This window comes from Lepisosteus oculatus, chromosome 14, assembly GCF_040954835.1.
Source record: "Lepisosteus oculatus isolate fLepOcu1 chromosome 14, fLepOcu1.hap2, whole genome shotgun sequence".
NCBI classification, from domain to species: Eukaryota; Metazoa; Chordata; class Actinopteri; order Semionotiformes; family Lepisosteidae; genus Lepisosteus; species Lepisosteus oculatus.
In genome coordinates this window covers 34,168,550-34,182,322 of record NC_090709.1, presented here as the reverse complement: position 1 = coordinate 34,182,322, position 13,773 = coordinate 34,168,550, and the positions used below count along the sequence as shown (strand labels likewise).

The window sequence follows — 13,773 nt, the reverse complement described above, 5'->3', positions numbered from 1 at the left end:
TGTCGCGATAGCCGCCGCTCTTAACATTAAGCACGAGAGAGCAGAGTCCCCTCGCGAATATTACGAGAGACTTAGACGAACTTATTTTGGAGGGCGAAATGATGAGGGTTGCGAAGAGAACACACATTTCAAGGGTTTATTCATTGCGAATCTCCACCCGTCAGTCAGAAAGATGATCTTAATGCATACAGATGCAACGACCATGAAAATGACTGATATTAAGAGATTCGTGCAGAAAGCCTGGGAGTATGATGTCCAAAGTCGCTCTGAGCAAAAAGCTGCTAAAGCGACTGTGTTCGCCGTCAGAGCCAGCAGGGTTAATTCCCCCCTGCTCGAAGGAGCACAGGCTCCTGAGCTGGCTAAGCCCCGTTCCAAAGCAGGCACACTGGACCGCACCCAGCGTCCTAAGTGCCATGAGAACACCGGGGGAGGGAAAGGGCTAGAAAAAGCTGAACAAAAGGATTCAGTAGCCGCCCGCCTGGCCAGGCTTGAACAAGCTTTATTAGGACAGGGACAACCGCTCCCCAAGGCTGCCGGAAGCGTGAATGAGCTGATACTCTCCACTGGAGGAGGCGGAGACCCGCCCCCTCTCCCTCCCTCAGTCTATCTGATTGAGCGGAAGAGTTCCTGCCTGGATGAGGTCAGCCACTCCCAAGCGAGTGCTGACTCCACCCCTGAAGTCACAGAGCAGGCAGTAAAACGCAGAGGAAAAGCAAGAAGCTTTTACCTCAAGGCTGCCATGGGAGATGTCTTACCCAGTGAGACACTGATTGACACTGAGGTTGAAAGGTGTTTGATGTCACACGGCAAGCTCAAACGGGTAGAAAAGGAAAAGGGCATGCGACTCAGAGAGGAACCTTTGGTGGATCACCAGAAAGGCAAAGTGTGGAAACAGGTCAAGGCTCCTAAGCCTTCTGTACAGAAGGAAAGGGGGGGCCAAGAGGCAGACTGTGCTCACACAGAGCCCACCGAACACAGAAGCCCATGCGGAGATTCCTTCTGTTCCCTCTGGACAAGAAATAAAAATATTTCCTTGTTCCCCAGATATACAGGGAAGTCCTGTCCCGGCTGAGGTCCCAACAGCCTCCCTGCCACAGGAGCGCTGCTCCAAGCAGCCGCCTGATCCACCAGGTAAAGCACACCCCTTTTACGTCCCTAAAGAGGAGCAGATCTCCCCACCTGGCGATGAAAAGGAGCTTTCCCTGTGCACCCTGGCACCCAAGAGGGGTCAGGACCACCACCCCGCAGTGGTGGAAGGGATCCAGATGGCAGGAGAGCAGGTTGGTGATGTAGCCCTCACCCTTAGCCCTGAGAGGTCCTCTATTAGTGAGGATCTGCTTGAGCAGCTGTCACAGGGCCACCGCCAGGTGCCCCTGGTGCAACATTCACAGGTTAGACAGGAGGTCCAGCTCGACGCTGAGACTACTGCGCTGTGGACACACCTGATCCCAGATGCCGATTCCCTCTGCTTTGACCCAGGGAACCTGCAGTCAGGTAACATTATTTCTCACGACTACCAGGTAGTGAGTGAGACTGACCTGATTGTTCCTGCCTCAACGGCAGGGTTGCCAACACACCCAGTCCCCCAGAAGGGACAGGGAATGAAAGCCGAGACGGTTTTCTTACAGCCACCAGCTCAGTCTGTCAGTCTGAGTCTGACCAACAGTGGTTCAGCCAGACTGGAGCTGGATGGTAAAGTCACCCGCCTGCCAGTGCAGGACATCGCAAAGAGGGGTGTCAGAATCCCCGCCTGCACTGACATGGGCCTGGTGAGTGATAGTAAGTTCAAAGACAGTGAACTAGCTATCCCAGTGCTGGGGCAGCTCCCTGAACCCCTAGCGAGGGAAGGGGGGAGCGAGCAGGTGTCCTACACCCACACCCAGCGAACGATTGTAAACATGCCGATAGAGGGATTCCTCAATCGGGAAGTGTGCAGGTTGGACCTGAACAGTGAGAATGGGATAACAATCCCAGATCACTCAGGTGCTCCAGATGACCACTCAGCCGAGGGTCAGGCATGCTCCACCGCTGCACCGCCCCCTGCAGGGTTCCTAGAGCACAGGCATGAACAAATCGAAAAAGCAGATGCCCTGGAAACGGAGGAGCAGCATCAGCCGCTGCGTCAGATCTCCCCAGATTTCCAGGAGGTTGGTGCCCAAGATGCCACATGGCATACTGAGGAAGACACCATGTACATGCTGCACCAGCTTAGAAAGGCAACAGTCACCCAGAAGGAGATGACTGGGATCAGCCACCCGAAAAGACTTTTGGGAGGACTGATTGCTGCCGCCACTGTTGCACGTTTGCTTTTTCTGGTAGGTTTGTGTGCTACTGGCACTCTCACCCTGACTGCCCCAAGAAGGCAGGTGTCAGAGATGCCAGAGGGTAGTGACAGACTGTATCAACAGCAGCAAAAGTTGGAAAGCTTAGGGAATACCCTACAGGCAATTTCCTATGCAACAGGGTTAAATCTTATTCCCCAACCAGTGGACATGATTGTTGGTGTTATACAGTGGGTTTATGCTTGTGTGCAACAGGCCAGAATGTTGACACAAGACCTGTTAAGGGAGTTTAGTGCCACTGTAGCCAGTCTAACCACGGCACAAATCCCAACCCACTTGATTCCACTCTTCTCAGTAGAGGAGTGTGTGACATTAACCCCATCGCTCATAGCTCACCCAGAAGGCAATCCAAGATTGAATTCGGTTCCAAATCTTGAGATGGGTATGGCTACCAAAGCTATCCATTGGCTGTGTCTAAACGATTCACCAATGAAGGGTGTAAAGCTACTAACGAGCAGAGGGAGGTTAATGAACCCCATGAAGAGCAGGTGGGAAGTAAATGGCTGGTCAGCACACCACATTTAACTGACACTATGACTTGTGACAGGCATGATACAGCTACCGCAATGCAGCTACCTAACCAATAGTTTTCCTGTAAGTTCCCGAGGAGGCCATTGTACAGCATGGTAACTTAACACTGTACGGTCTGGAACCAGACAATATAAGACCAAACTTGAGGTCTAAGATGCCTTCAGGTGCCACACTATTCAATTGGATAGAAATCCAAGAAACAGTAAGCCCTGAAGAGGTACAGGTAGTTAGTTTGCTTTAATGGAACAAACCTCCAAACCACCCTAGCAGATACCCAACACAGGTGTTGTGGTTTATCGGGGGCTGGGAACAGGAACTGTTGTTATTGTAACACTACTGCCAGGTAGCTGGATCATGAGTGACAGTGTACTCTGAATGATGTACTCTCACATCAAGATGTACTCTGGGTAGCATGAATGAGTCAAAGGTAGCATGCCAAAAGAAAGGAAGTTACTTCTTCCCAAATATCTACTACAGAGGTATCAGATATTGACAGTGAACTTCCTGATGTGTAATTCCTAGACTTAGATAATGTCTCCTACCGTGTTTATACATACTCCAGATGTTATTCATCCTGTTTGTATCTAATGCTGGTTCCGGTATGAATTCTCGAGGAGTTATGTAGACATTTAAGATTAATGTTCTAATGGCAAGGGACATCACTTAACTCTGTTTTGTTTTGAAGGCAACAATGCCTCGGGACCTCGTGACCTTCAAAAAGGGGGGATATGTAGCGGCGAGGCTTAATAATAAGGCAGAATTAAGTGTTTCTGAGCTTCCCAAATGAGGCCTCATTTCTCTGTTCATCTCTGTGGTGCAGCCACAGAGAAACCATTCATGCAAGGTGATTTAAGGTCCAAGGACAGCTCCCAAAGGGGGATGCACTTAGCTAAGCCTGGCTATCATGATCAATGGTCACCCATTGGCGCCTATCTGTCTAGGGAGTGCGAGTTGGACATCTGGATTGCATTCCTAAGTGTCAGGACTAAGTGACTCATATCTCACCTTGATCAACCAATCAGGGACCGGTAGGGCCGAGTAACCCACGTGGGACTCTGATGCCCATGGAACTTTCAGCCAATCAATGAGCTGAAGTTCCTCCAGGTAAAAACAGGCAACACAGAGAGCCTGAGAGATTCAACGAGATTCAGATTCAGATTCAGATTCAGATTCAGATTCAGATTCAACAAGATTCAGACAAGATTCTAAAGGGAATTCAAAGGAGAATTCCAGGGCAGGACGGCCCAGGAGCAGAAGGCTCCCAAGGGCAGGACATTCTCGCAGCACGCCTCCTGACCATCCTGAGACTCAGCCCGGACAACCACGGAACGGCCAGTGTGTCCGAGTGCCAGAACTTTCCTTTGTTCTAAGAGTCTAGAGTGGAGGTTGCCAGAGAGTAACCAGCAGCAGGCCTCGTGAACAGGTCGGAACTGTGGACAGCTGAATTGCTATTCAGAACTAGCTCTTCATCAGGAACGAACCGATCCTCTTCCTGACTTGCTGGGACCCACAGTCATCTTTTCTCCTGTGCACAAACTTTGCTAGTTAAAGCCAACACTAACTAGCCGGTCAGTGAGCATCAGCAGCGCACCGTCGCAAGCCGCACAGCACAGCCTGGCACCGAGCCAGAGAGCGCGGACTGGACAGCAACAGCCTGCAACTGTTTCTTTGTGCCCGCAGGAGATCTGAATCCCCAAAGATTGGATGAGTATTCAACTTCAATGCATTACAGCTCGAGAATTCAATTGTTATCCAAACCAGTTGATATCAATTTAATTCCTAAGAGTTATGTACTTGTTTGAGTATCTAATGTAGAAGTTGTAACCAAGTTCACTTTACGAAACGGTCTTAATGAATGATATACTGAACGTATGTCCTCTTGATGTGTAACACTTTGTAACTGATTGAATATATATCTTTTGTATTCTGATAACCCTCTCGATAAGATCTGTTAGGTTTATATGCATATTCTATGTATTAATAAATGTATCCTCGTGTATTAGTACCTGTGTGTGCGCGTTGTTTGAGTTATATCGCATGGTTGGATTCTAAAGCCATCAAAAGAATCAACTTTGTGATTTACTGCTACAATTAATAATTGTCTCAGTAAATGCCCAAACCCTACAGAACTGGTGCCTTCAGAGAGCCACTATGATTACATATTTGGCGTCCCTGAACCGGTTTTCTCTACAACAGCGATCCTCTATAGCGCCCTTTCTCCCGCAGCTCCGTCCTCATTGGAAGGAAGCAAGAGTGAAAGGCTGAAGTGAAATAGAGCGGGGACGAAGGCAGTGAAGAGAGAGAACGTGGGAAGAAGAGAAAAACGCAAGGGAAAAAGAGCAGCGTCATAAAAGAGGTGACGGAGCTGTCCTCTCAATAAGAAGGGTGCCAGCGAGCCTTGCTCTCGCTTACGGCCACACCCCCTTGAGCACGCCTGATCTCGTCTGATCTCGGAAGCTAAATAGGGATGGGCCTGGTTAGTACTTGGATGGGAGACCGCCTGGGAATACCAGGTGCTGTAAGCTTTTAAGCGCAGGAGGCGCCCTATCCCCGCTCGCTCGCTCATTCCCCTGTTCACACGTGCAGTGCGGCTTGTCCGTCTGTTTATTTGTCAGCTTTGGCGAGACACGGGTGCTTGTGTATTAGCGTGAGCGTTTTTTATTCTGATCAGGAACAGTTTTACAAGTCCGCAAAGGATCGAGGAAAGGTTTATCGCCAGCTGAAAAGTGACACAGCGCTTCGGCTGTGGAGACTTGTTCGGCTGGCGTTCGGAGGGTCGCGTTTTTCAGAATTGTATTGAGATCGTTTTCCACAGAGCTCAGATGTCAAAGCACAGCAGCAGCTCTCCACAACGATCCTCTATAGCGCCCTTTCTCCCGCAGCTCCGTCCTCATTGGAAGGAAGCAAGAGTGAAAGGCTGAAGTGAAATAGAGCGGGGACGAAGGCAGTGAAGAGAGAGAACGTGGGAAGAAGAGAAAAACGCAAGGGAAAAAGAGCAGCGTCATAAAAGAGGTGACGGAGCTGTCCTCTCAATAAGAAGGGTGCCAGCGAGCCTTGCTCTCGCTTACGGCCACACCCCCTTGAGCACGCCTGATCTCGTCTGATCTCTGAAGCTAAACAGGGATGGGCCTGGTTAGTACTTGGATGGGAGACCGCCTGGGAATACCAGGTGCTGTAAGCTTTTAAGCGCAGGAGGCGCCCTATCCCCGCTCGCTCGCTCATTCCCCTGTTCACACGTGCAGTGCGGCTTGTCCGTCTGTTTATTTGTCAGCTTTGGCGAGACACGGGTGCTTGTGTATTAGCGTGAGCGTTTTTTATTCTGATCAGGAACAGTTTTACAAGTCCGCAAAGGATCGAGGAAAGGTTTATCGCCAGCTGAAAAGAGACACAGCGCTTCGGCTGTGGAGACTTGTTCGGCTGGCGTTCGGAGAGTCGCGTTTTTCAGAATTGTATTGAGATCGTTTTCCACAGAGCTCAGATGTCAAAGCACAGCAGCAGCTCTCCACAGCGATCCTCTATAGCGCCCTTTCTCCCGCAGCTCCGTCCTCATTGGAAGGAAGCAAGAGTGAAAGGCTGAAGTGAAATAGAGCGGGGACGAAGGCAGTGAAGAGAGAGAACGTGGGAAGAAGAGAAAAACGCAAGGGAAAAAAAGCAGCGTCGTAAAAGAGGTGACGGAGCTGTCCTCTCAATAAGAAGGGTGCCAGCGAACCTTGCTCTCGCTTACGGCCACACCCCCTTGAGCACGCCTGATCTCGTCTGATCTCGGAAGCTAAACAGGGGTGGGCCTGGTTAGTACTTGGATGGGAGACCGCCTGGGAATACCAGGTGCTGTAAGCCTTTAAGCGCAGGAGGCGCCCTATCCCTGCTCGCTCGCTCATTCCCCTGTTCACACGTGCAGTGCGGCTTGTCCGTCTGTTTATTTGTCAGCTTTGGCGAGACGCGGGTGCTTGTGTATTAGCGTGAGCGTTTTTTATTCTGATCAGGAACAGTTTTACAAGTCCGCAAAAGATCGAGTAAAGGTTTATCGCCAGCTGAAAAGAGACACAGCGCTTCGGCTGTGGAGACTTGTTCGGCTGGCGTTCGGAGAGTCGCGTTTTTCAGAATTGTATTGAGATCGTTTTCCACAGAGCTCAGATGTCAAAGCACAGCAGCAGCTCTCCACAGCGATCCTCTATAGCGCCCTTTCTCCCGCAGCTCCGTCCTCATTGGAAGGAAGCAAGAGTGAAAGGCTGAAGTGAAATAGAGCGGGGACGAAGGCAGTGAAGAGAGAGAACGTGGGAAGAAGAGAAAAACGCAAGGGAAAAAAAGCAGCGTCGTAAAAGAGGTGACGGAGCTGTCCTCTCAATAAGAAGGGTGCCAGCGAGCCTTGCTCTCGCTTATGGCCACACCTCCTTGAGCACGCCTGATCTCGTCTGATCTCGGAAGCTAAACAGGGATGGGCTTGGTTAGTACTTGGATGAGAGACCGCCTGGGAGTACCAGGTGCTGTAAGCTTTTAAGCGCAGGAGGCGCCCTATCCCCGCTCGCTCGCTCATTCCCCTGTTCACACGTGCAGTGCGGCTTGTCCGTCTGTTTATTTGTCAGCTTTGGCAAGACGCGGGTGTTTGTGTATTAGCGTGAGCGTTTTTTATTCTGATCAGGAACAGTTTTACAAGTCCGCAAAGGATCGAGGAAAGGTTTATCGCCAGCTGAAAAGTGACACAGCGCTTCGGCTGTGGAGACTTGTTCGGCTGGCGTTCGGAGGGTCGCGTTTTTCAGAATTGTATTGAGATCGTTTTCAACAGAGCTCAGATGTCAAAGCACAGCAGCAGCTCTCCACAGCGATCCTCTATAGCGCCCTTTCTCCCGCAGCTCCGTCCTCATTGGAAGGAAGCAAGAGTGAAAGGCTGAAGTGAAATAGAGCGGGGACGAAGGCAGTGAAGAGAGAGAACGTGGGAAGAAGAGAAAAACGCAAGGGAAAAAGAGCAGCGTCATAAAAGAGGTGACGGAGCTGTCCTCTCAATAAGAAGGGTGCCAGCGAGCCTTGTTCTCGCTTACGGCCACACCCCCTTGAGCACGCCTGATCTCGTCTGATCTCGGAAGCTAAACAGGGATGGTCCTGGTTAGTACTTGGATGGGAGACCGCCTGGGAATACCAGGTGCTGTAAGCTTTTAAGCGCAGGAGGCGCCCTATCCCCGCTCGCTCGCTCATTCCCCTGTTCACACGTGCAGTGCGGCTTGTCCGTCTGTTTATTTGTCAGCTTTGGCGAGACACGGGTGCTTGTGTATTAGCGTGAGCGTTTTTTATTCTGATCAGGAACAGTTTTACAAGTCCGCAAAGGATCGAGGAAAGGTTTATCGCTAGCTGAAAAGAGACACAGCGCTTCGGCTGTGGAGACTTGTTCGGCTGGCGTTCGGAGAGTCGCGTTTTTCAGAATTGTATTGAGATCGTTTTCCACAGAGCTCAGATGTCAAAGCACAGCAGCAGCTCTCCACAGCGATCCTCTATAGCGCCCTTTCTCCCGCAGCTCCGTCCTCATTGGAAGGAAGCAAAAGTGAAAGGCTGAAGTGAAATAGAGCGGGGACGAAGGCAGTGAAGAGAGAGAACGTGGGAAGAAGAGAAAAACGCAAGGGAAAAAAAGCAGCGTCGTAAAAGAGGTGACGGAGCTGTCCTCTCAATAAGAAGGGTGCCAGCGAGCCTTGCTCTTGCTTACGGCCACACCCCCTTGAGCACGCCTGATCTCGTCTGATCTCTGAAGCTGAACAGGGATGGGCCTGGTTAGTACTTGGATGGGAGACCGCCTGGGAATACCAGGTGCTGTAAGCTTTTAAGCGCAGGAGGCGCCCTATCCCCGCTCGCTCGCTCATTCCCCTGTTCACACGTGCAGTGCGGCTTGTCCGTCTGTTTATTTCTCAGCTTTGGCGAGACACGGGTGCTTGTGTATTAGCGTGAGCGTTTTTTATTCTGATCAGGAACAGTTTTACAAGTCCGCAAAGGATCGAGGAAAGGTTTATCGCCAGCTGAAAAGAGACACAGCGCTTCGGCTGTGGAGACTTGTTCGGCTGGCGTTCGGAGAGTCGCGTTTTTCAGAATTGTATTGAGATCGTTTTCCACAGAGCTCAGATGTCAAAGCACAGCAGCAGCTCTCCACAGCGATCCTCTATAGCGCCCTTTCTCCCGCAGCTCCGTCCTCATTGGAAGGAAGCAAGAGTGAAAGGCTGAAGTGAAATAGAGCGGGGACGAAGGCAGTGAAGAGAGAGAACGTGGGAAGAAGAGAAAAACGCAAGGGAAAAAGAGCAGCGTCATAAAAGAGGTGACAGAGCTGTCCTCTCAATAAGAAGGGTGCCAGCGAGCCTTGCTCTCGCTTACGGCCACACCCCCTTGAGCACGTCTGATCTCGGAAGCTAAACAGGGATGGGCCTGGTTAGTATTTGGATGGGAGACCGCCTGGGAATACCAGGTGCTGTAAGCTTTTAAGCGCAGGAGGCGCCCTATCCCCGCTCGCTCGCTCATTCCCCTGTTCACACGTGCAGTGCGGCTTGTACGTCTGTTTATTTGTCAGCTTTGGCGAGACACGGGTGCTTGTGTATTAGCGTGAGCGTTTTTTATTCTGATCATGAACAGTTTAACAAGTCCGCAAAGGATCGAGGAAAGGTTTATCGCCAGCTGAAAAGAGACACAGCGCTTCGGCTGTGGAGACTTGTTCGGCTGGCGTTCGGAGAGTCGCGTTTTTCAGAATTGTATTGAGATCGTTTTCCACAGAGCTCAGATGTCAAAGCACAGCAGCAGCTCTCCACAGCGATCCTCTATAGCGCCCTTTCTCCCGCAGCTCCGTCCTCATTGGAAGGAAGCAAGAGTGAAAGGCTGAAGTGAAATAGAGCGGGGACGAAGGCAGTGAAGAGAGAGAACGTGGGAAGAAGAGAAAAACGCAAGGGAAAAAGAGCAGCGTCGTAAAAGAGGTGACGGAGCTGTCCTCTCAATAAGAAGGGTGCCAGCGAGCCTTGCTCTTGCTTACGGCCACACCCCCTTGAGCACGCCTGATCTCGTCTGATCTCGGACGCTAAACAGGGATGGGCCTGGTTAGTACTTGGATGGGAGACCGCCTGGGAATACCAGGTGCTGTAAGCTTTTAAGCGCAGGAGGCGCCCTATCCCTGCTCGCTCGCTCATTCCCCTGTTCACACGTGCAGTGCGGCTTGTCCGTCTGTTTATTTGTCAGCTTTGGCGAGACGCGGGTGCTTGTGTATTAGCGTGAGCGTTTTTTATTCTGATCAGGAACAGTTTTACAAGTCCGCAAAAGATCGAAGAAAGGTTTATCGCCAGCTGAAAAGAGACACAGCGCTTCGGCTGTGGAGACTTGTTCGGCTGGCGTTCGGAGAGTCGCGTTTTTCAGAATTGTATTGAGATCGTTTTCCACAGAGCTCAGATGTCAAAGCACAGCAGCAGCTCTCCACAGCGATCCTCTATAGCCCCCTTTCTCCCGCAGCTCCGTCCTCATTGGAAGGAAGCAAGAGTGAAAGGCTGAAGTGAAATAGAGCGGGGACGAAGGCAGTGAAGAGAGAGAACGTGGGAAGAAGAGAAAAACGCAAGGGAAAAAAAGCAGCGTCGTAAAAGAGGTGACGGAGCTGTCCTCTCAATAAGAGGGGTGCCAGCGAACCTTGCTCTCGCTTACGGCCACACCCCCTTGAGCACGCCTGATCTTGTCTGATCTCGGAAGCTAAACAGGGATGGGCCTGGTTAGTACTTGGATGGGAGACCGCCTGGGAATACCAGGTGCTGTAAGCTTTTAAGCGAAGGAGGCGCCCTATCCCCGCTCGCTCGCTCATTCCCCTGTTCACACGTGCAGTGCGGCTTGTCCATCTGTTTATTTGTCAGCTTTGGCGAGACACGGGTGCTTGTGTATTAGCGTGAGCGTTTTTTATTCTGATCATGAACAGTTTAACAAGTCCGCAAAGGATCGAGGAAAGGTTTATCGCCAGTTGAAAAGAGACACAGCGCTTCGGCTGTGGAGACTTGTTCGGCTGGCGTTCGGAGAGTCGCGTTTTTCAGAATTGTATTGAGATCGTTTTCCACAGAGCTCAGATGTCAAAGCACAGCAGCAGCTCTCCACAGCGATCCTCTATAGCCCCCTTTCTCCCGCAGCTCCGTCCTCATTGGAAGGAAGCAAGAGTGAAAGGCTGAAGTGAAATAGAGCGGGGACGAAGGCAGTGAAGAGAGAGAACGTGGGAAGAAGAGAAAAACGCAAGGGAAAAAAAGCAGCGCCGTAAAAGAGGTGACGGAGCTGTCCTCTCAATAAGAGGGGTGCCAGCGAGCCTTGCTCTCGCTTACGGCCACACCCCCTTGAGCACGCCTGATCTTGTCTGATCTCGGAAGCTAAACAGGGATGGGCCTGGTTAGTACTTGGATGGGAGACCGCCTGGGAATACCAGGTGCTGTAAGCTTTTAAGCGAAGGAGGCGCCCTATCCCCGCTCGCTCGCTCATTCCCCTGTTCACACGTGCAGTGCGGCTTGTTCGTCTGTTTATTTGTCAGCTTTGGCGAGACACGGGTGCTTGTGTATTAGCGTGAGCTTTTTTTATTCTGATCAGGAACAGTTTTACAAGTCCGCAAAGGATCGAAGAAAGGTTTATCGCCAGCTGAAAAGAGACACAGCGCTTCGGCTGTGGAGACTTGTTCGGCTGGCGTTCGGAGGGTCGCGTTTTTCAGAATTGTATTGAGATCGTTTTCAACAGAGCTCAGATGTCAAAGCACAGCAGCAGCTCTCCACAGCGATCCTCTATAGCGCCCTTTCTCCCGCAGCTCCGTCCTCATTGGAAGGAAGCAAGAGTGAAAGGCTGAAGTGAAATAGAGCGGGGACGAAGGCAGTGAAGAGAGAGAACGTGGGAAGAAGAGAAAAACGCAAGGGAAAAAAAGCAGCGTCGTAAAAGAGGTGACGGAGCTGTCCTCTCAATAAGAAGGGTGCCAGCGAGCCTTGCTCTCGCTTACGGCCACACCCCCTTGAGCACACCTGATCTCGTCTGATCTCGGAAGCTAAACAGGGATGGGCCTGGTTAGTACTTGGATGGGAGACCGCCTGGGAATACCAGGTGCTGTAAGCTTTTAAGCGCAGGAGGCGCCCTATCCCCGCTCGCTCGCTCATTCCCCTGTTCACACGTGCAGTGCGGCTTGTCCGTCTGTTTATTTGTCAGCTTTGGCGAGACACGGGTGCTTGTGTATTAGCGTGAGCGTTTTTTATTCTGATCAGGAACAGTTTTACAAGTCCGCAAAGGATCGAAGAAAGGTTTATCGCCAGCTGAAAAGAGACACAGCGCTTCGGCTGTGGAGACTTGTTCGGCTGGCGTTCGGAGAGTCGCGTTTTTCAGAATTGTATTGAGATCGTTTTCCACAGAACTCAGATGTCAAAGCACAGCAGCAGCTCTCCACAGCGATCCTCTATAGCGCCCTTTCTCCCGCAGCTCCGTCCTCATTGGAAGGAAGCAAGAGTGAAAGGCTGAAGTGAAATAGAGCGGGGACGAAGGCAGTGAAGAGAGAGAACGTGGGAAGAAGAGAAAAACGCAAGGGAAAAAGAGCAGCGTCATAAAAGAGGTGACGGAGCTGTCCTCTCAATAAGAAGGGTGCCAGCGAGCCTTGCTCTCGCTTACGGCCACACCCCCTTGAGCACGCCTGATCTCGTCTGATTTCTGAAGCTAAACAGGGATGGGCCTGGTTAGTACTTGGATGGGAGACCGCCTGGGAATACCAGGTGCTGTAAGCTTTTAAGCGCAGGAGGCGCCCTATCCCCGCTCGCTCGCTCATTCCCCTGTTCACACGTGCAGTGCGGCTTGTCCGTCTGTTTATTTCTCAGCTTTGGCGAGACACGGGTGCTTGTGTATTAGCGTGAGCGTTTTTTATTCTGATCAGGAACAGTTTTACAAGTCCGCAAAGGATCGAGGAAAGGTTTATCGCCAGCTGAAAAGAGACACAGCGCTTCGGCTGTGGAGACTTGTTCGGCTGGCGTTCGGAGAGTCGCGTTTTTCAGAATTGTATTGAGATCGTTTTCCACAGAGCTCAGATGTCAAAGCACAGCAGCAGCTCTCCACAGCGATCCTCTATAGCGCCCTTTCTCCCGCAGCTCCGTCCTCATTGGAAGGAAGCAAGAGTGAAAGGCTGAAGTGAAATAAAGCGGGGACGAAGGCAGTGAAGAGAGAGAACGTTGGAAGAAGAGAAAAACGCAAGGGAAAAAAAGCAGCGTCGTAAAAGAGGTGACGGAGCTGTCCTCTCAATAAGAGGGGTGCCAGCGAGCCTTGCTCTCGCTTACGGCCACACCCCCTTTAGCACGCCTGATCTCGTCTGATCTCGGAAGCTAAACAGGGATGGGCCTGGTTAGTACTTGGATGGGAGACCGCCTGGGAGTACCAGGTGCTATAAGCTTTTAAGCGCAGGAGGCGCCCTATCCCCGCTCGCTCGCTCATTCCCCTGTTTACACGTGCAGTGCGGCTTGTCCGTGTGTTTATTTGTCAGCTTTGGCGAGACACGGGTGCTTGTGTATTAGCGTGAGCGTTTTTTATTCTGATCAGGAACAGTTTTACAAGTCCGCAAAGTATCGAGGAAAGGTTTATCGCCAGCTGAAAAGAGACACAGCGCTTCGGCTGTGGAGACTTGTTCGGCTGGCGTTCGGAGAGTCGCGTTTTTCAGAATTGTATTGAGATCGTTTTCCACAGAGCTCAGATGTCAAAGCACAGCAGCAGCTCTCCACAGCGATCCTCTATAGCGCCCTTTCTCCCGCAGCTCCGTCCTCATTGGAAGGAAGCAAGAGTGAAAGGCTGAAGTGAAATAGAGCGGGGACGAAGGCAGTGAAGAGAGAGAACGTGGGAAGAAGAGAAAAACGCAAGGGAAAAAAAGCAGCGTCGTAAAAGAGGTGACGGAGCTGTCCTCTCAATAAGA

The 13,773-nt window shown here is 51.2% G+C and overlaps 1 protein-coding gene, 10 non-coding genes and 3 pseudogenes across 11 annotated transcripts in view; 13 read left to right on the top strand and 1 right to left on the bottom strand.

Annotated features, from left to right (window-relative positions):
* LOC138242559 (interferon-induced very large GTPase 1-like) overlaps positions 1–13,773 on the bottom strand; it is a 173,569-nt gene that overhangs the window by 45,449 nt on the left and 114,347 nt on the right. The window lies entirely within an intron of this gene.
* Positions 5,280–5,398, top strand: LOC138216231 (5S ribosomal RNA). The gene has a single exon (XR_011179943.1). It is a non-coding gene; the product is annotated as a 5S ribosomal RNA (ribosomal RNA).
* On the top strand, positions 5,936–6,054 carry LOC138244969 (5S ribosomal RNA). The gene has a single exon (XR_011193586.1). It is a non-coding gene; the product is annotated as a 5S ribosomal RNA (ribosomal RNA).
* On the top strand, positions 6,592–6,710 carry LOC138244776 (5S ribosomal RNA). The gene has a single exon (XR_011193391.1). It is a non-coding gene; the product is annotated as a 5S ribosomal RNA (ribosomal RNA).
* Positions 7,248–7,366, top strand: LOC138218315 (5S ribosomal RNA; annotated as a pseudogene).
* LOC138216765 (5S ribosomal RNA) lies at positions 7,904–8,022 on the top strand. Its single transcript, XR_011180477.1, has one exon. It is a non-coding gene; the product is annotated as a 5S ribosomal RNA (ribosomal RNA).
* Positions 8,560–8,678, top strand: LOC138217660 (5S ribosomal RNA). Its single transcript, XR_011181372.1, has one exon. It is a non-coding gene; the product is annotated as a 5S ribosomal RNA (ribosomal RNA).
* Positions 9,216–9,324, top strand: LOC138219142 (5S ribosomal RNA; annotated as a pseudogene).
* On the top strand, positions 9,862–9,980 carry LOC138216313 (5S ribosomal RNA). Its single transcript, XR_011180024.1, has one exon. It is a non-coding gene; the product is annotated as a 5S ribosomal RNA (ribosomal RNA).
* Positions 10,518–10,636, top strand: LOC138216899 (5S ribosomal RNA). Its single transcript, XR_011180612.1, has one exon. It is a non-coding gene; the product is annotated as a 5S ribosomal RNA (ribosomal RNA).
* LOC138216898 (5S ribosomal RNA) lies at positions 11,174–11,292 on the top strand. Its single transcript, XR_011180611.1, has one exon. It is a non-coding gene; the product is annotated as a 5S ribosomal RNA (ribosomal RNA).
* LOC138245327 (5S ribosomal RNA) lies at positions 11,830–11,948 on the top strand. The gene has a single exon (XR_011193937.1). It is a non-coding gene; the product is annotated as a 5S ribosomal RNA (ribosomal RNA).
* Positions 12,486–12,604, top strand: LOC138217129 (5S ribosomal RNA). Its single transcript, XR_011180842.1, has one exon. It is a non-coding gene; the product is annotated as a 5S ribosomal RNA (ribosomal RNA).
* On the top strand, positions 13,142–13,260 carry LOC138217938 (5S ribosomal RNA; annotated as a pseudogene).